The sequence below is a fragment of the Nerophis ophidion genome, linkage group LG15 (genome assembly GCF_033978795.1).
Source record: "Nerophis ophidion isolate RoL-2023_Sa linkage group LG15, RoL_Noph_v1.0, whole genome shotgun sequence".
Classification (NCBI taxonomy): domain Eukaryota; kingdom Metazoa; phylum Chordata; class Actinopteri; order Syngnathiformes; family Syngnathidae; genus Nerophis; species Nerophis ophidion.
Genome location: NC_084625.1, coordinates 31,974,825 through 31,994,761, shown reverse-complemented (window position 1 = coordinate 31,994,761; position 19,937 = coordinate 31,974,825). Strand labels below are relative to the sequence as shown.

The 19,937-nt window shown below is 39.5% G+C and overlaps 1 protein-coding gene across 3 annotated transcripts in view; it reads left to right on the top strand.

Annotated features, from left to right (window-relative positions):
- The first annotated feature begins 1,742 nt into the window (after positions 1-1,742).
- myripb (myosin VIIA and Rab interacting protein b) overlaps positions 1,743-19,937 on the top strand; it is a 339,066-nt gene continuing 320,871 nt past the window's right edge. For all 3 annotated transcript variants that reach the window (XM_061922023.1, XM_061922022.1, XM_061922021.1), the window contains exon 1: positions 1,743-1,912. The gene's annotated coding sequence lies outside the window, so the exon portion shown is untranslated. The remainder of the gene's footprint in view (positions 1,913-19,937) is intronic.

The following is a 19,937-nucleotide window of genomic DNA, read 5'->3' as shown; positions in this document are numbered from 1 at the left end:
TAAATCGCCAAATTCACCCTTTTAAAGTTCAGAAATCGGTTAAAAAAAAACATATGGTCTTTTTTCTGCAACATGAAGGTATATATTGACGCTTACATAGGTCTGGTGATAATGTTCCCTTTTAACTTTAAAGGCCTACTGAAATGAGATTTTTTTTATTTAAACGGGGATATCAGGTCCACTCTGTGTCATACTTGATCATTTTGCGATATTGCCATATTTTTGCTGAAAGGATTTAGTAGAGAACATCCACGATAAAGTTCACAACTTTCGGTGTTAAGAGAAAAGCCCTGCCTCTACTGGAAGTCGCAGACGATGACATCACATGTTGATGGTTCCTCACATATTCAAATTGATTTTAATGGGAGCCTCCAACAAAAAGTGCTATTCGGACCGAGAAAACGACAATTTCCCCATTAATTTGAGCGAGGATGAAAGATTTGTGTTTGAGGATATTGATAGCGACGGACTTGAAAAAAAAAAAAAAAGTTAAAAAAATAAAAAATTGCATTGGGACGGATTCCGATGTTTTTAGACACATTTACTAGGTTAATTTTGGGAAATCCCTTATCTTTCTATTGTGTTGCTAGTGTACGTTTCTTGATCATTAAACAATAAAACAATGCACATTGTATATTCCGTTTTCTGCAGAAAGGAGTGCCCAAACAATGAATCTCGCATGTTCGTGACATGGTGTCCATGCTGTCAAAAAAAAAGAAGCAAAATTGAGTTCAAAAGAACCCACCGTGGGGCCAAAGATAATTACACGTGAATGCACTTTGCTAAAGAAGGTGACAAGTGGTTTAATTCTGGAAAATCCCTTATCTTTCTATTGTGTTGCTAATGTTTTAGTGAGTTTAACAGTACCTGATATTCGGAAGGGTGTCTCCACGGGTGTCTTGAGGCCAGTGTCTGATGGAAGTCGACGGCAGCAGTATGGACGGCGCAAGCTCAGCTGATCTCCGGTAAGTGGCGACTTTTTACCACAATTTTCTCACCGAAACCTGCTGGTTGACATGTGGTCGGGATCCATGTTCGCTTGACCGCTCTCTGATCCATAGGAAAGTTTCACCTCCAGGAATTTTAAACAAGGAATCACCGTGTGTTTGTGTGGCTAAAGGCTAAAGCTTCCCAACTCCATCTTTCTACTGTGACTTCTCCAATATTAATTGATCAAATTGCAAAAGATTCAGCAACACAGATCTCCAAAATACTGTATAATTATGCCATTAAAGCAGATGACTTTTAGCTGTGTGTGTGCGCAGCGCTCATACTTCCTAAAAACCCGTGACGTCTTGCGTACACGTCATCATTACACAACGTTTCAAAGAGGAAACTCCCGGGAAATTTAAAACTGCAATTTAGTAAACTAAAAAGGCCGTATTGGCATGTGTTGCAATGTTAATATTTCATCATTGATATATAAACTATCAGACTGCGTGGTGGGTAGTAGTGGGTTTCAGTAGGCCTTTAAAAAACATTTATATATATATATATATTTTTACTTGAGACTTCACGGGGACCGGATTTTGGACGCTGGTGGCCACGGGCTGTAGTTTGGGGACCACTGATTTAGCTGATCATATAGTTGACAGCTGATAAAAAAATGTCATGTTCTAAAGGTTACCTGCAACAACTTCTTTGGACATTCAATTTGTAATTGTTGATTTGCTATAACTGTCGCCGGCAGTATCGATCCGATACTGATACCACCCGTGGTATCGACACAATTGCGATATGAATTGATCCGCCCACCCCATACCAAGAGAGGGAGGAAGGGCAAAAGTATCGGAGGAAGAGGGGTGGGGGCCCCCAGGCAGGTGTTGTGGAAGTTTACACGTGCCAGGAAGACCCTCAGCTTCTTCTTTTGTCCAGCGTGGCTGGAGGGTCCACCGGTGCCGGCTGATCCCGCGTAAGTGATCCGCCACAAGTCGCCGCCATATGGGGAGCATGTGTGTGTGTGTCCGCTGGTGTGTGCGATGGATGGCAGCGAGCTCAGCCCCGCTTCTTAACGCATCGTCGCGTGTTTGCATGTCGCGTCAGTGCGGTCGAGGCGACTTTACCTCCCCAGCATCCTCACGCTAGCCTTCGTCAACCTGCTAAAATCACACCGACGTGGCAGCGTCGAGCCCTCGCAAAAAAAAGTAACGCAACAAGAAAGCAAAAATGCGGCATTTTGCAAGGGAATGTGTTGTTAAATGTGCGTGGCGTGGTGATGTTAATGCGTGTGTGTGGCAGAGGCTGCTTTAAGTGACACCTTGTTAATTTGCTCTAACGAGATGCGGTGTTTTAAAGGAATAAAGTCATGTTTTGTCTCGGGTGAGAGTGGCAGAAAGAATAAATCCCCAGGAATGCGAGCCACAAATCCGCTGCTGTGAGTGTTTGTGGAGATTTAGGCGAACAACAGCTGAGGTGTTACCTGTTGCCAACACTATGCCATCCTGTGTTGGCATCTGTCTGCCATTGGGACTTATTAACGTGCATCAAACTATATTTTGCATTTGTCTGCCATTGCATTCATTATAGTTTCACTTTACCTGCTAGTTGGTCAGCAGGAAGAGTTGAGCAGGTGCAGCAGATGAGGATGATCTCATTCAGTCCTCGTTGAGTGGTCTTTGAAAACAAGAAAAACCTTGTTAAAGGCCTACTGAAACCCACTACTACCGATCACACAGTCCGATAGTTTGTATGTCAATGATGAAATATTAACATTGCAACACATGCCAATACGGCCTTTTTAGTTTACTAAATTGCAATTTTAAATTTCCCGCTGACTTTTTTCTTGAAAACGTACCACAGGCTGTTATGAATATGAGCGCTGCACACACACGCAGCTAAAAGTCGTCTGCTTTATCAGCATAAATACACAGTATTTTGGACATCTGTGTTGCTGAATCTTTTGCAATTTGTTAATTTATTAATGGAGACTATAAAGAAGAATGCTGTTGTTGGAAAGTGGTGGATTGCAGCTGTCTTTAGCACCGAGATACAGCCGGTGTTTCTTTGTTTGTTGTGAAGCAGCGAACATGTTTTCTCTACGTCAGCCAGCATGTTTTTGGATGGGGAAATTGTGATATATATCTTACCGAAGACAGTGGATTATTAGTCATCCCGCAGCATCTGTGAGCTTGGCTCCTCGGCTTCTCTCTGAGACAGTGTGTGTTCACCGCAGCCATCCGACCTCGAGGTATGTCTTTACAATCTTTACTTTAAAATCTTTAAAATTTCACTAAAACACTATTAAAATGATGAAACATTAACATTGCAACACATGCCAATACGGCCTTTTTAGTTTACTTAATTACAATTTTAAATTTCCCAAGAGTTTCCTCTTCGAAACGTCATGTAATGATGACATGTACGCAAGACGTCACGGGTTTTTAGGGAAGTATGAGCGCTGCGCACACACACAGCTAAAAGTCGTCTGCTTTAACGGCATAATTATACAGTTTTTTGGACATCTGTGTTGCTGAATCTTTTGCAATTTGTTCAATTAATATTGGAGAAGTCAAAGTAGAACAATGCAGTTGGGAAGCTTTAGCCACACAAACTCACAGTGATTCCTTGTTTAAAATTCACAGAGTTGAAACTTTACTATGGATCACAGCAAACATGGATCCCGACCACTTGTCAACCAGCAGGTTTCGCTGAGAGAATTGTGGTTAAAAAGTTGCCACTTACCGGATATCAGCTGAGCTTGTGCCTCCCGTACAGCTGCCGTTGACTTCCCCGAGACACTGCGGGTCAACACCCGGCCGTGGACGTACACTTCCGACTATCAGGTACTGTTAAACTCACTAAAATACTAGCAACACAATAGAAAGATAAGGGATTTCCCAGAATTATCCTAGTAAATGTCTCTAAAAACATATGAATCCGTCTCAATGCAACGCGATTGCAATCGTGTTTTTTTTTTTTTTAATCCGTCGCTATCAATATCCTCAAACACGAATCTTTCATCCTCGCTCAAATTAATGGGGAAATTGTCGTTTTCTCGGTTCGAATAGCTGTTTTTGTTGGAGGCTCCCATTAAAAACATTGTGAATATATGAGGAGCCATCAACATGTGACGTCATCGTCTGCGACTTCCGGTAGAGGCAGGGCTTTTCTCCAGTTGCGAACTTTATCGTGGATGTTCTCTACTAAATCCATCCATCCATTTCCTACCGCTTATTCCCTTTGGCGTTGTGAGGGGTGCTGGTGCCTATCTCAGCTAAATCCTTTCAGCAAAAATCTGGCAATATCGTGAAATGATCACGTATGACACATAGAATGGACCTGCTATCCCCGTTTAAATAAGAAAATCTCATTTCCGTAGGCCTTTAAAGTTAAAGTACCAATGGTGTGGCGAAATCATTCTCTGCATTTGATCCATCACCCTTGATCACCCCGTGGGAAGTGAGGGGAGCAGTGAGCAGCAGCGGTGGCCGCGCCCGGGAATCATTTTTGGTGATTTAACCCCTAATTCCAACCCTTGATGTTGGAAGTCATAGCAGGAAAGACGGCATTGCTTGGTTGGGAAAGCGGCGATGCCAGCAACCTGAGTGTTCCTGGTTTGATCCCCGGCTGCACCATTGTTTTTCAACGTGTTTTGAGCCAAGGCGCATTTTTTTCTTTGATAAAATCCAGAGGCACACCACCTGCAGAAATCATTAAATAATGAATTTAGTAGACATTAAAAGCCTACTGAAATGAGATTTTCTTACTTAAACGGGGATAGCAGGTCCATTCTGTGTGTCATACTTGATCATTTCGCGATATTGCCATATTTTTGCTGAAAGGATTTAGTAGAGAACATCAGTGATAAAGTCCGCAAATTTTGGTCGCTAATAAAAAAGCCTTGCCTTTACCGGAAGTAGTAGACGATGTGTGCGTGACTTCACAGGTTGTCGGGCTCTTCACATCCTCACATTGTTTATAATCATAGCCACCAGCAGCAAGAGCGATTGGGACAGAGAAAGCGACGATTTACCCAATAATTTGAGCGAGGATGAAAGATTTGTGGATGAGGAAAGTTAGAGTGAAGCACTAAAAAAAAAAAAAAAAAGACTACGGCAGTGGGAGCGATTCAGATATTAGACACATTTACTTGGATAGTTCTGGAAAATCCCTTATCTGCTTATTACGTTAATAGTGTTTTAGTGAGATTATAAAGTCATACCTGAAAGTCGGAGGGCTGCCGTTACTGCCAGTGTCTCTTAGAGAAACCAATGGAGGAGCCAAGATCACAGCTGCCTTTTTTTTACAGATGCTGCAGGAGGACACTAACTCCGCACAAGTCTCCGTAAGAGCCGATTTAATATCCCAATTTTCTCATCCAAAAACTTGCTTGTTGACGTAGAGAAACATGTTCGCTAAAGCTTCACAACAAACAAAGAAACACCGGCTGTATTTCGGTTGCTAAAGGCAGCTGCAATCCACTGCTTTCCACCAACAGAATTCTTCTTTATAGTCGCCATTATTTATTGAACAAATTGCAAAAGATTCAGCAACACAGATGTCCAAAACACTGTGTAATTATGCGATGAAAAGAGACGACTTTTAGCTGTAAGTGGTGCTTGGCTAAAATGTCCGCTCAACCAATTACGTCACGCGCACGCGTCATCATTCCGCAATGTTTTCAAACAGAAACTCCACGGGAAATTTAAAATTGTAATTTAGTAAACTAAAAAGGCCGTATTGGCATGTGTTGCAATGTTAATATTTCATCATTGATATATAAACTATCAGACTGCGTGGTCGGTAGTAGTGGGTTTCAGTAGGCCTTTAAAAAGTCATGGGAGCAATTGTTTGATATGAATTCAAATCATGACCAAGCATGCATCACTATAGCTCTTGTCTCAAAGTCTGTGTACTGTCACCACCTGTCACATCACACCCTGACTTATTTTGAGTTTTTTGCTGTTTCCCTGTGTGTAGTGTTTTACTACTTGTCTTGCGCTCCTATTTTGGTGGATTTTTGTCTTTTTTTTGTATTTTCCTGTAGCAATTTCATGTCTTTGAGCGCTAATCCCCCGTACCTGCTTTGTTTTAGCGATCAATAATTTTTCAGTCGTTGTTATTTGTTTTTGTGTGGACATTGTTGATTGTCATGTCATGTACGGGCATACTTTGTGGCTGACGTCTTTGCTCCACTCGCTGTAAGTCTTTGCTGTCGTCCAGCATTTTGTTGTTGTTTACTTTGTACTTTACAGCACAGACACTCAACAACGGCACACTATTTGCAGACTATAATTGCTGGCTTGCAAAAAATATTTTTAACCTAAATAGGTGAGACTGCATAATCTCCCACGGCACAACAGGCTGTATCTCACGACACACTAGTGGGCCGCGGCACAGTGGTTGGAAAGCAATGGTCTACACTAAGCCGGATAACCCCTTTTAAACAAATAATTATTTAGCCTAAGCATTGTGTCAGCCCCACTAAACCATCGTATAAGCTAACCCTCCTTGGATAATTTTTTAGAGGGGTAAGTGCGCCCTGTGGTACTTAAATTTCCGGCTCTTATCATTGTATGGACTCATCGATCGTTTACAAACTGAGTTCGTAGAGGAAGTGACACCAGAAAGACTGCGCCCCACACAGGAAGTTACATCAGAAAGAACACGCCACAGCCACTAGAAAGATGGAGGCGAGTCATCCAGACATGCCCGTGTTTCTCCTTTCTCTACATGTACAGACACTTTTGGAAATCAAACATGAATACCTTAAGAAAAGCAAACGCGCGATTGCAGCTATTTGGGATACAACACATCTCAGACGGCAACATAGCATTGTTGAGTGACGGTTTTGATAAGGCTAGAAGAATGGCAGTCTGGTGGGATATGTTTGTCACAGAGTGTGTTGTTTCAGAGGAACGGCAAGAGAACTTTCGAATGTCCAGGTCAGCTCTGATTCAACTTACTGAAAAACATTGTTCATTTGTCAAAGGAGAGACAACGAAAATGCGAGCTCCCGTGGACAAGGGAACACTACGAATTTGGACTGGCAAAGCAGACTATCAGTTATTGTCCGCAATGTATGTTGAGCGATTACTCAACGTCTAGTTTTGTACTCCATGACTATTATGTAACCATGAAGTGGTTGCGGTCATCAAGTACGACCGCAATTAAAAAAAAAAAAATCAGCGTCCTGTTGTTTGATTCACTACAATAGTCTAACAGCTGCTGATGGTAAGGCAAGCAAGGTTTACTATTAAAAGAAATAGCAATAGTCTTCATTGAAACACAGTAAGAGTACACTTCCAGGTCAGTGGTGACTATGACGCATTCATTTTTTTCGCACATGCGTACTAGGTCGCGTGGCACCGGCGGACGGAGGGGGGAGGGGGTCTTAAACGGTGGCATTGTTGTGTGTGGACACAGATAAGGTTAGGTCGGATTTACCCTGGATAACCTTATCCGGCTTAGTGTAGAAGGGGCCCCAGTCATGTACGTTGTGTCCTTGAGCAAGACACTTCACCCTTGCTACTGCCATCAATGTGTGAATGGGTGAGTGTGGAAATAGTGTCAAAGCGCTTTGAGTACCTTGAAGGCAGAAAAGCGTTATACAAGTACAACCCATTTACCATTGAAGTGTTTGTTATCGATCATACCGTTAAACACACAGTTTAATTATGAGCCGTACAAGAACAGTGGCAAAAGGCTGCTTTTACAGCTATTGCTATTGATAGTCACTAATTAGTGAAACATGGCAATTTTATACATTGTAAAGTAGTCCATGTACAGCTTTTGAACGCCCCCTTAAAAAAACCTCACACACACCCATTGATTTCTAAACCACTGGCAGCAAAAGTGAGTATATCCCAGAATGTCCAACTTGTGCCCAAATGCTTTCTGTGGCTGCCATTATTTTCTAGCACTGCTTTTTTTAAAGGTAATTGTATGAGTAGGGATGAGCAGTATTTATTGCAGCCTTTTGTGATTTATATATATATATATATATATATATATATATATATATATATATATATATATATACTAGTGATTTAGGGCTATATAAGTAAACATTGATTGATTGATTGATTGATATATATATATATATATATATATATATATATATATATATATATATATATATATATATGTATATAAATCTCATTTCAGTAGGCCTTTAAATATTTCAATATTTGATCACAATTATAATCAGACAAAAACACATATCAACTAAATGTTACTATAATTTCCGTTACAATATTTGTGATAAAGTCAATAGTACACAATAGTTTAAGTAAACAACTATTATTGGCTCTTATTTCCTGAGATTTTAAGCCAAAAACAATTTTGTGAAAATAAAAAATCGATATAATCACTGTGATATTGACCATTTACTGAGAGTATACTTGATGGGTGTAAAACTTGTTTACTTTGAGGGCCACCTGGCAGTTATGGCCGCTTGTGATAGTAAACATACAGCACAAGCCAAAACTTTTGGACACACCTCATGTCAATGTGTTTTCTTTATATTCACGACTATTTACTGAAGCATCAAAACTATGACACCTGTGAAGTATAAACCATTTAAGGTGACATCCTATTGAAGCTCATCGAGAGAATGCCAAGAGTATGCAAAACAGTAATCAGAGCAAAGGGTGCCTATTTTGAAGAAACTAGAATATAAAACATGTTTTCAGTTATTTCACCTTTTTTATTAAGTACATAACTCGAAATGTGTTCATTCATAGTTTTGATCCCTTCAGTGACAATCTACAATGTAAATAGTCATGAAATTAAAGAAAACACATTGAATGAGAAGATGTGTCCAAACTTTTGGTGTGTACTTTATGGGAATATTACTGTAGAATTGTCTCATGATAATATTCCACAGTAAGCTTGCTTATGCATTAGATTACATTATATTTTAGGCACAAATTTATGGATAACTTGGTTTGAAAGCACATGTTAAAGTGAATTCTATAATTAATACTTGGAATATTTTGTTGAATAATGATCAGACAGTATTAATGTTTCAGAAGATACTCGCATGCTGTACAAATTTTCTGCAAAATTGAAAAACCAAATACATTTAACAATAAAGATGAAGTGATTTACTCAAACCCGGCTGCAGAAAAAAACGTTTAAGGGGGGATGGGGGGCATTCAATTAACGCTTGTTAAAGAGGCACTTATTGGGCTACATCTGATTACTACATGTAAGACAAACACTTATACATGGTTATCGTGAGGATATCAATCCATCCATTTTCTACCGCTTATTCCCTTTTGGGGTTGCGGGGGGCGCTGGCGCCTATCTCAGCTACAATCGGGCGGAAGGCGAGGTACACCCTGGACAAGTCACCATCTTATCGCAGGGCCAACACAGATAGACAGACAACATTCACACTCACATTCAAACGCTAGGGACCATTTAATGTTGCCAATCAACCTATCCCCAGATGCATGTCTTTGGAAGTGGGAGGAAGCCGGAGTACCCGGAGGGAACCCACGCATTCACGGGGAGAACATGCCAACTCCACACAGAAAGATCCCGAGCCTGGGATTGAACCCAGGACTGCAGGACCTACGTATTGTGAGGCAGACGCACTAACCCCTCTGTCACCCGTGAGGACATGTATTAGAAATTGTTTAAGCCTTTATTGTGTCCGAAGAACGAAAGAGTTGGCCATTTCTATACTATTAAAGAGATTGTAAAGGACTGTTGTTGATCTGATGTCAATGTGCTACTACCGCTTTCTATTTGTAAAAGCCACATACAATATTAACTCGGGACATTCAATCGATTGCAACTGGACTGTTGGCTTTGTTTAGAAGACTTTTTGCCACTCGTCTGAGTAGGCTTCATCAATCTGATTCTATGAGCACGAACTGATGAAGCCTACTCGGTTGAGAGGCGAAACGTCTTCTGAGACAAACCAAACAGTCCAGTTGCGATCAATTGAATGCCCTGTGGTGACAACGACCTGGATGAATGAGAACATTCGTAGACATACAATATTAACTGTTCTGTATTCATTAAATCTATGTATTATTGGTTGCCAAGGAGAGATTCAAAGTAATATTTTGATACTGAAGAATCTCATTTGTCGATAAATTACAAGAACAATACTTTTAGGAGTTGCACAGATGACATACGTCAATGTCAAAATAATTTCAATCACTTTTTGGCAATTACTTAGTTTTCGATTGGGATTGTTTTCAGCTTTTTAAAGGGTACTTCAAGAAGTAAAAAGGGCAGTATGTACTTTATTATTATATATGTAACTCTCTTGAATGAATACAGCCAAACATTATTAATATTAAGTGCATGTACAAAGAACAGTTAATATTATATTTATCTTCTAAACAAAAAGTTTTTAGCACATCAACATCGAATCAATAACAGTCCTTTACAATGTCATTATTACCATATATGGCCACCTCTTTCAGTTATCAGACACCATAAAAAGCTAAATAATTTCAAACAAATATGATTACAATAACCATAAATATAAGTGTTTGGCTTAAATGTAGTAATCACTTGTGAACAGACGAAGTCTAAAGGCAGTGCATGCTCCCGCGGTGTGATGATGGGAATCAATTTTTGGCAGGGAATCCGTTTTAAAGTTAAAGTTAAAGTTAAAGTGCCAATGATTGTCACACACATTTTTGGCACAACACCAGAAGCAGCCAATAATAAATTTAACTTACAGTTGTGTAGATGTCACAATCGATGACTCACCTGCTGACTGCATCATAGCAGTAAAACTAAAAATGTGTCCTCTTCACTTTCTCCCAGGTGAACAGACATTATTATAATGTAGAACATGTTAAATACCATACATTTTTTTTTAGTTTTGGCAATGATTTCGACATCTCACAAGGAAAAACATGTGATTATTGCTTTTTCGTAACGAACTCCCACTATCGTTCAATGTACGTTGTTACAGAGATGTGATCTTCCGAACTTCCACACAGGGATAAAATAAAATAAATGAGTGGATTTTGTTTCTGTCAATTTTTTGTCTCGCACAGTATTTATTCGTTAACGAACATCTCAATCACTTGTTATCGTCTTCGTCAGCGTGACGCCAGGATTGGCATTATTGACACACAATATTTCCAGGCTTTCGCGGGCCACGGAAAATGAAATAATGAGCTTTAAATTTGACACCTGTGCTATACTTGGTAACATTACTGTCGATATTTGTATCAATCTGCCCACCCTTGTATACATTCAAGAGCTCTAACTTTGTGGTTAGCTATGCGTTTTTCTGTACTCCTCAAGTGTGTTGTGTAGATTGTTAAAGGCCTACTGAAACCCACTACTACTGACCACGCAGTCTAATAGTTTATCTATCAATGATGAAATATTAACATTGCAACACATGCCAATACTGCCTTTTTAGTTTACTAAATTGCAATTTTTAATTTCCCGCAAGTTTCTTGTTGAAAACGTCATGGAATGATGACGCATACGCGTGATGTCACGGACTGTAAGGAAATATTAGCGCTGCACGACACACAGCTAAAAGTCGTCTCTGTTCATGGCGTAAATACACAGCATTTTGGACATCTGTGTTGCTGAATCTTTTGCAATTTGTTCATTTAATAATGGAGACTATAAAGAAGAATGCTGTTGGTGGAAAGTAGTGGATTGCAGCTGTCTTTAGCACCGAGATACAGCCGGTGCTTCTTTGTTTGTTATGAAGCAGCGAACATGTTTTCTCTACGTCAACCAGCATGTTTTTGGATGGGGAAATTGTGATACTTATCTTACGGAAGACATCAGTGGATTATTCGTCATCCCGCAGCAGCTGTGAGCTTGGCTCCTCAGCTTCTCTCTGATACAGTGTGTGTTCACCACAGCTATCCGACCTCGAGGTATGTCTTTACAATCTTTACTTTACAATCTTTAAAATCTCACTAAAACACTATTAGAACAATAAGCAGATAAGGGATCCTCCAAAATTATCTTAGTAAATGTGTATATATCTGAAACGCTCACACTGCCGTCGCACGGAGCCGTCGCTTTTTAATTAATTTTTTTCCATTCCATCACTATCAATATCCTAATTCACAAATCTTTCATCCTCGGTCAAATTAATGGGGAAATTGTCGCTTTCTCGGTCCGAATTGCTCTTACTGCTGGTGGCTCCCATTAAAAACAATGGGAATATGTGTGGAGCCCTGCAACTCGTGACGTCACGCGCACATACTTCCTTTAAAGGCAGGGCTTTTCTATTAGCGACCAAAAGTTGCGAACTTTATTGTCGATGTTCTCTACTAAATCCTTTCAGCAAAAATATGGCAATATCGCGAAATGATCAAGTATGACACATAGAATGGACCTGCTATTCCTGTTTAAATAAGAAAATCTAATTTCAGTAGGCCTTTAAGCTATTCCTTGTCTTCTAGTCCTCCAATGATACTTGTAAGAAACTATGATACTTGTAAGAAACAGTTTATTTTTCACCACAAGGGGATAATAAGTGATTTAGAAGCAGCTTTGCACTATGAAGAGACATCTGCCGCCAGCGAGGATGCTACATTGCATGACATAAATTTCCAGGGTCCAGCAAGAATGTGTCATCATCATGCATCATCACGATATGACGATAATATTAAAAGTTCTATCAAATTTATGTTATATCGTACATTGTCTATATCACGTGGCGCTAGTTATGTATGAGTGGTCTATGTGTGTTTTGCTACCGACCCCAACAAAAAAAGAATAGGTACATTCTTGGGCCATGCCACCTTTCACTAAGTTTTGGGGGAAATCGGTTTTCATTGTAATCCTGTTGACAGACAAGCCGGCAGAAAAAAAGCACCAGACCTGTGTGAAAACATAATCTCCTTGTTGGAATTCATAAGAATAATAGGTATAATAATGGGCCTTTTTTCCCCTCGGCAAACCTTCGTCCTTGTCACGGTGGACAATTGAAGTGTTTCTGATAATAGCAGTAAGGGTGGCTGTGTTCCCAACTGTCTCTGTGAGCTTTGACAATGTTCCAGTGAGACACAGCGCTATATAACAGGATGTTGGACATGAAGACACCGCAGCTCATAAATCGCTTGTCCTGGAAACGAAGCCAAGACTGTTTTGGATGATGGCGTGTTGTCTTTGCGAGGAAAAAAATACATACAGTATACCATACCAGAGTGATATTGCCTGAAATCTATATTGCGATATTCAGTGCATGCTCCTGCAATAACGATATATATCACAATTTATTATATAAATGATAATAGAACCATTTCACAATGGGTTACAAAGGCTCCCAATTTAGCTTCTGATATTGGGTAATATCAGAACATGGGTAACATATTGGGTAATTCCCAGTTTTATTATTTTCTCAAAACTGTTAATCTACTTGCAAATTTACTATTAATAGCCTGTTACATTTTTTGTAACATGGTTTTATCTACACTTCTGTTGAACTATGTTAAACACTTATTGTTTCTTTGTTTAGATATTTTACATTAGTATTGGGCGATATTACAAATTTGGGTATCAATACTATAGCAAGCACCGTATTTTTCGGATTATAAGTCGCTCCGGAGTTTACGTCTCACCGGCCGAAAATGTATAATAAAGAAGGAAAAAAACATACAGTGGGGCAAAAAAGTATTTAGTCAGCCACCGATTGTGCAAGATCCCCTACTTAAAATGATGACAGATGTCTGTAATTTTCATCATAGGTACACTTCAACTGTGAGTGACAGAATGTGAAAAACAAATCCAGGAATTCACATTGTAGCAATTTTAAAGAATTTATTTGTAAATTATGGTAGAAAATAAGTATTTGGTCAACCATTCAAAGCTCTCACTGATGGAAGGAGGTTTTGGCTCAAAACCTCACGATACATGGCCCCATTCATTCTTTCCTTAACACGGATCAATCGTCCTGTTCCCTTAGCAGAAAAACAGCCCCAAAGCATGATGCTTCCACCCCCATGCTTCACAGTAGGTATGGTGTTCTTGGGATGCAACTCAGTATTCTTCCTCCAAACACAACGAGTTGAGTTTATACCAAAATGGATACATGGATGATACAGCAGAGGATTGGGAGAATTTCATGTGGTCAGATGAAACCAAAATAGAACTTTTTGGTATAAACTCAACTTGTCGTGTTTGGAGAAAGAAGAATACCGAGTTGCATTCCAAGAACACCATACCTACTGTGAAGCATGGGGGTGGAAACATCATGCTTTGGGGCTGTTTTTCTGTTAAGGGGACAGGACGATTGATCCGTGTTAAGGAAAGAATGAATGGAGTATAAGTCCCATTTTTGGCGGAAATTTATTTGATAAAATACAACACCAACGATAGACATTTGAAAGGCAATTTAAAATAAATAAAGAATATTAAACAACAGGCTGAAAAAGTGTACGTTATACGACGCATAAATAACCAACGGAGAAGGTGCCTGGTATGTTAACGTAACATTTTATGGTAAGAGTCATTCAAATAACTATTACATATAGAACATGCTAAACGTTTACCAAACAATCTGTCACTCCTAATCGATAAATCAGTCTAAATCTTCTTCCTCGATGTCGCTTCTAAACAACTCTGCCAACTCCAAAGGTATGCGCCCCTTCCTCTTGCGGTTTTCTGCTGCATATTTCACTACGTCCAGCTTGTAATCTGCAGTACATGATTTCCTTTTCGGTGACATTTTTGTTCAGCCCTTCTCAGTTTTTATAAGTTACCGCCAACGATGAAATGATCCATTTTAAAGGCCTACTGAAATGAGATGTTCTTATTTAAACGGGGATAGCAGGTCCGTTCTATGTGTCATACTTGATCATTTCGCGATATTGCCATATTTTTGCTGAAAGGATTTAGTAGAGAACATCAACGATAAAGTTCACAACTTTTGGTCGCTAATGAAAAAGCCTTGCCTGTACCGGAAGTAGCAGACAATGTGCGCGTGACGTCACGGGTCGTAGGGCTCCTCACATTCTCACATTGTTTATAATCATAGCCACCAGCAGCGAGAGCGATTCCGACCGAGAAACCGACGATTTTCCCATTATTTGAGCGAGGATGAAAGATTTGTGGATGAGGAAAGTTAGAGTGAAGGACTAAAAAAGAAAAAGGAAAAGGCGACGCCTCCAGGCAGCGGCAGTGGGAGCGATTCAGAAGTTATTAGACACATTTACTAGGATAATTCTGGAAAATCGCTTATCTGCTTATTGTGTTAATAGTGTTTTAGTGAGATTATAAAGTCATACCTGAAAGTTGGAGGGCTGCAGTGAGTGCCAGTGTCTCTGAGAGAAGCCAATGGATGAGCCAAGATCACAGCTGCCTTTTTGACAGCTGCAGGAGGAGGTCGCATAATCCGCTGAAGTCTCCGGTATGAGCCGACTTAATATCACAATTGGTTGACATGTGTTAGAGAAACATTTTCGTTTGACCACTCTGTGTTAAAGCTTCACAACAAACAAAGAAACACCGCTTTCCACCAAGAGCATTCTTCTTTATAGTCTCCATTATAATTGAACAAATTGCAAAAGATTCAGCAACACAGAGTCCAAAATACTGTGTAATTATGCGATGAAAAGAGGCGACTTTTAGCCGTGAGTGGTGCTGGGCTGAAATGTCCGCTCCAACCAATAACGTCACAAGCACGCGTCAACATAAGCGTCAAAATAAGTGTCAACATAAGCGTCGTCATTCCGCGACGTTTTCAACAGGATACCTCGCGGGAAATTTAAAATTGCAATTTAGTAAACTAAAAAGGCCGTATTGGCATGTGTTGCAATGTTAATATTTCATCATTGATATATAAACTATCAGACTGCGTGTTTGGTAGTAGTGGGTTTCAGTAGGTCTTTAATAGCTACGGCAGTAGCATATAGCATATAGCAGTTAGCATTCCATGACCCACAATGCACTTCTGCCATGACTCTACCCCATCGAATTCTTATTGGTTGACGTGTATGTGACGATTGCTGACGTGTGTGTGACGATTGCTGACGTGTGTATGACGATTGCTGACATTTTCTTTGTCTCTTCCGCGAATGAGATAAATAATATTATTTAATATTTTACGGTAATGTGTTAATAATTTCACACATAAGTCGCTCCGGAGTATATGTCGCACCCCCAGCCAAAAAACTGCGACTTATAGTCCGAAAAATACAGTAGTTACAGGGGCAGTATAGGTCATATCAATGCTGGTACTGAGTTTATTTGATACGGAAATGTTCAAGATCATTGAATGATTCCATTTTTGATCATAACTTTATTCAGATAAAACGATTTAACAAAATCGTTTGAATATTTATATTATTTCCAACTACTGACTCCAATTTAAATCCTTTGTTTTTTGTGCTTAAAGCCCTCCTGGGACTTATTCCCTGAGTTTGAAACAATAAAAAAGCCAAAATATTAAAAATATTGATCTAAACACGGCAGCACAGTAGAACAAGGGTTAGTGCATGTGCCTCAATACGAAAGTAATGAGTAGTCCTGGATTCAATCCCAGGCTCGGAATTGTTCTGTGTGGAGTTTGCATGTTGTCCCGTGACTGCGTGGGTTCACTCCGGCTTCTCCCACCAATACCTGGGGATAGGTAACCTAAAACCTAAAACCTGTAAAAACAAAAGTCATTAATGTCTTCATTAAAGTACAACATTTTTCAATCTAAACTTTTAATCTATTCAATTTTGCACATTACACCAAAAGGCTGTTCTCTCAGAGAGCTTGATTGATACTCGTAGGAACATGAACAGGAAGTGAAATTGTGTGTTGTTACAAGAATCGGACGCGGCACACCAAAAACATGTTTTTTTTCCTTTATCATTTAAAAACACTAAAACTTTTACAAATAAAATGGAAGAAGATAATCATATTTAAACATATTCAACATATCATAGCTCATAATTAGCTGGAATATTATTATTATTTAACATATTTCTTATGCCAATAAAGTATATTGTTTGTTTTTATGTATTGTATTTAAAGCAGCACTAACTACCTTTTTTAAACATTCATAAAATATTTTCATAACTTTTTGGGTGATACCTTGACTTACAATTGAATGACACCTCTGTCATGGCCTGTGGAGGTCTGTATTGCTTTCACGAGCATTAAGCAGTTTAAAATATTCCAAATGTGCTGACTTGCTTTACGGCAGGCCTGGGCAATTATTTTGACTCGTGGGCCACATTTAGAGAAAAAAATGTGTCCGGGGCCGGTGTATGTATTTTTATGAACACTAATACAAAACCTCAGAATAATTTCTGATTGAAGGCTTCCTCCCACTTCCAAAGACATGCACCTGGGGATAGGTTGATTGGCAACACTAAATTGGCCCTAGTGTGTGAATGTTGTCTGTCTATCTGTGTTGGCCCTGTGATGAGGTGGCGACTTGTCCAGGGTGTACCCCGCCTTCCGCCCGATTGTAGCTGAGATAGGCGCCAGCGCCCCCCGCGACCCCGAAAGGGAATAAGCGGTAGAAAATGGATGGATGGATGAATGCTAAAAACATTATGACACACCGCCTTAAAAAAACACAATGGAATTTAAAATTTTTCTATGAAGGATAAAACACTGAATATTGACAAAATATAAATGTCACACCCCCTTTCGATCGACACACTTTATAATCAAGTGAAACGCCAAAAAAGTGCAACAAACAATGAAATATAAAAGCAAAGGGTACAGAATAAACCCACCTACAATCTGATACATCTGATACATCACTAAGATTTAGAACTTTGTTGTGAAAATCTCCTCCCGCATCTGTGGAAACGCTCCCCACCCACACTGCTTGGTGCCTCGTCTGAGTTGGTGTGACTTACATTACCATAGTAACTAGTTAGATGACCATAATAACTAATTAGATGACCATAGTACTGTGACTACAAACCCCGTTACCATATGAGTTGGGAAATTGTATAAGATGTAAATATAAACAGAATACAATGATTTGCAAATCATTTTCAACCCATATTTAGTTGAATATGCTACAAAGACAACATATTTGATGTTCAAACTGATAAACATTTTTTTTTTGTAAATAATCTTTAACTTTTGAATTAGATGCTAGCAACACGTGACAAAGAATTTGGGAATGTGGCAATAAATACTGATAAAGTTGAAGAATGCTCATCAAACACTTATTTGGAACATCCCACAGGTGTGCAGGCTAATTGGGAACAGGTGGGTGCCATGATTGGGTATAAAAACAGCTTCCCAAAAAATGCTCAGTCTTTGACAAGAAAGGATGGGGCGAGGTACTCCCCTTTGTCCACAACTGCGTGAGCAAATAGTCAAACAGTTTAAGAACAACGTTTCTCAAAGTGCAATTGCAAGACATTTAGGGATTTCAACATGTGCGGACCATGATATCATCAAAAGGTTCAGGGAATCTGGAGAAATCACTCCACGTAAGCTGCATGGCTGGAAACCAACATTGAATGACCGTGACCTTCGATCCCTCAGACGGCACTTTATCAAAAACCGACATCAATCTCTAAAGGATATCACCACATGGGCTCAGGAACACTTCAGAAAACCAATGCCACTAAATACAGTTCTTCGCTACATCTGTAAGTTCAAGTTAAAGCTCTACTATGCAAAGCGAAAGCCATTTATCAACAACTTCCAGAAACGCCGCTGTCTTCTCTAAGCCAGCATCTGTGATGGTATGGGGGTGCATTAGTGCCCAAGTCATGGGTAACTTACACATCTGTAAAGGCACCATTAATGCTGAAAGGTAGATACAGGTTTTGGACCAACATATGCCGTCTTTTTCATGGACACCCCTGCTTATTCCAGCAAGACAATGCCAAGCCGCATTCAGCACGTGTTACAACAGTGTGGCTTTGTAAAAAAAGAGTGCAGGTACTTTCCTGGCCCGCATGCAGTCCAGACCTGTCTTCCATCGAAAATGTGTGGCGCATTATGAAGCGTAAAAAAAAGACAGCCGAAACCCCGGACTTTTGAACAGCTGAAGCTCCACATAAAACAAGTATGGGAAAGAATTACACTTTCAAAGCTTCAACAATTAGTTTCCTCAGTTTCCAAACGTTTATTGAGTGTTGTTAAAAGAAAAGGTGATGTAACACAGTGGTGAACATGCCCTTTCCCAACTACTTTGGCACGTGAAGCAGCTATGAAATTCTAAGTTAATTATTATTTGCAAAAAAAATAAATAAAGTTTATGAGTTTGAACATCAAATATCTTGTCTTTGTAGTGCATTCAATTGAATATGGGTTGAAAAGGATTTGCAAATCATTGTATTCCGTTTATATTTACATCTAACACAATTTCCCAACTCATATGGAAACGGAGTTTGTAATTAAATGACCATAGTAACTTGTATATCATCCATAAGTGCAGATTCCAACCATTGAAATACTTTGTATCGTTGAAGACTTACGTTCATTAGAAAACATGACTGCACATCATAATGGCAGCTAAACTTTCCTAAAGATCTAAAAAAATTTTTTGTAAATGTCCGGCGGGCCAGATTGAAAAGCTCAACAGGCCGCATGTGCCCCTTGGGCCTTACTTTGCCCGGGTCTGCTTTACGGCATATAACACTCCCCCTTTTCCGATCCGTTAAACAGATGGAAGTCGATGCGACCACCTACGTGAAATGACTGTTATTATGGTAGAAGCTGCAAAACAACCAAAAAAAAAAACTAAAAGTTTTGTCTGAGGAGACAAATAAAGAAAAAGAGAGGCTACCCGAAAAAAAAGACAGTCAAGGATCAACATTGGCCCGGTTTTCACTAGCTTGCGTGAGCTCAAAGACAAGGAGGATTTTCAGACCAATGCAGCCTTGTTACTGCTTTTGTAAGTATCTTTCGATGCTCGAATCAAAATGATGTGAATGTCAGCTATCGGAAATCTGCATGGTAGTAATTAATAGCCACCACCTTGATAGTTTGTAGTTCCACATTGACACGACCAGCCACACAACAAATTCCAAAGTACCGTATAAAGAAAAACAATTTGATGACTGCAAACCGCAAAC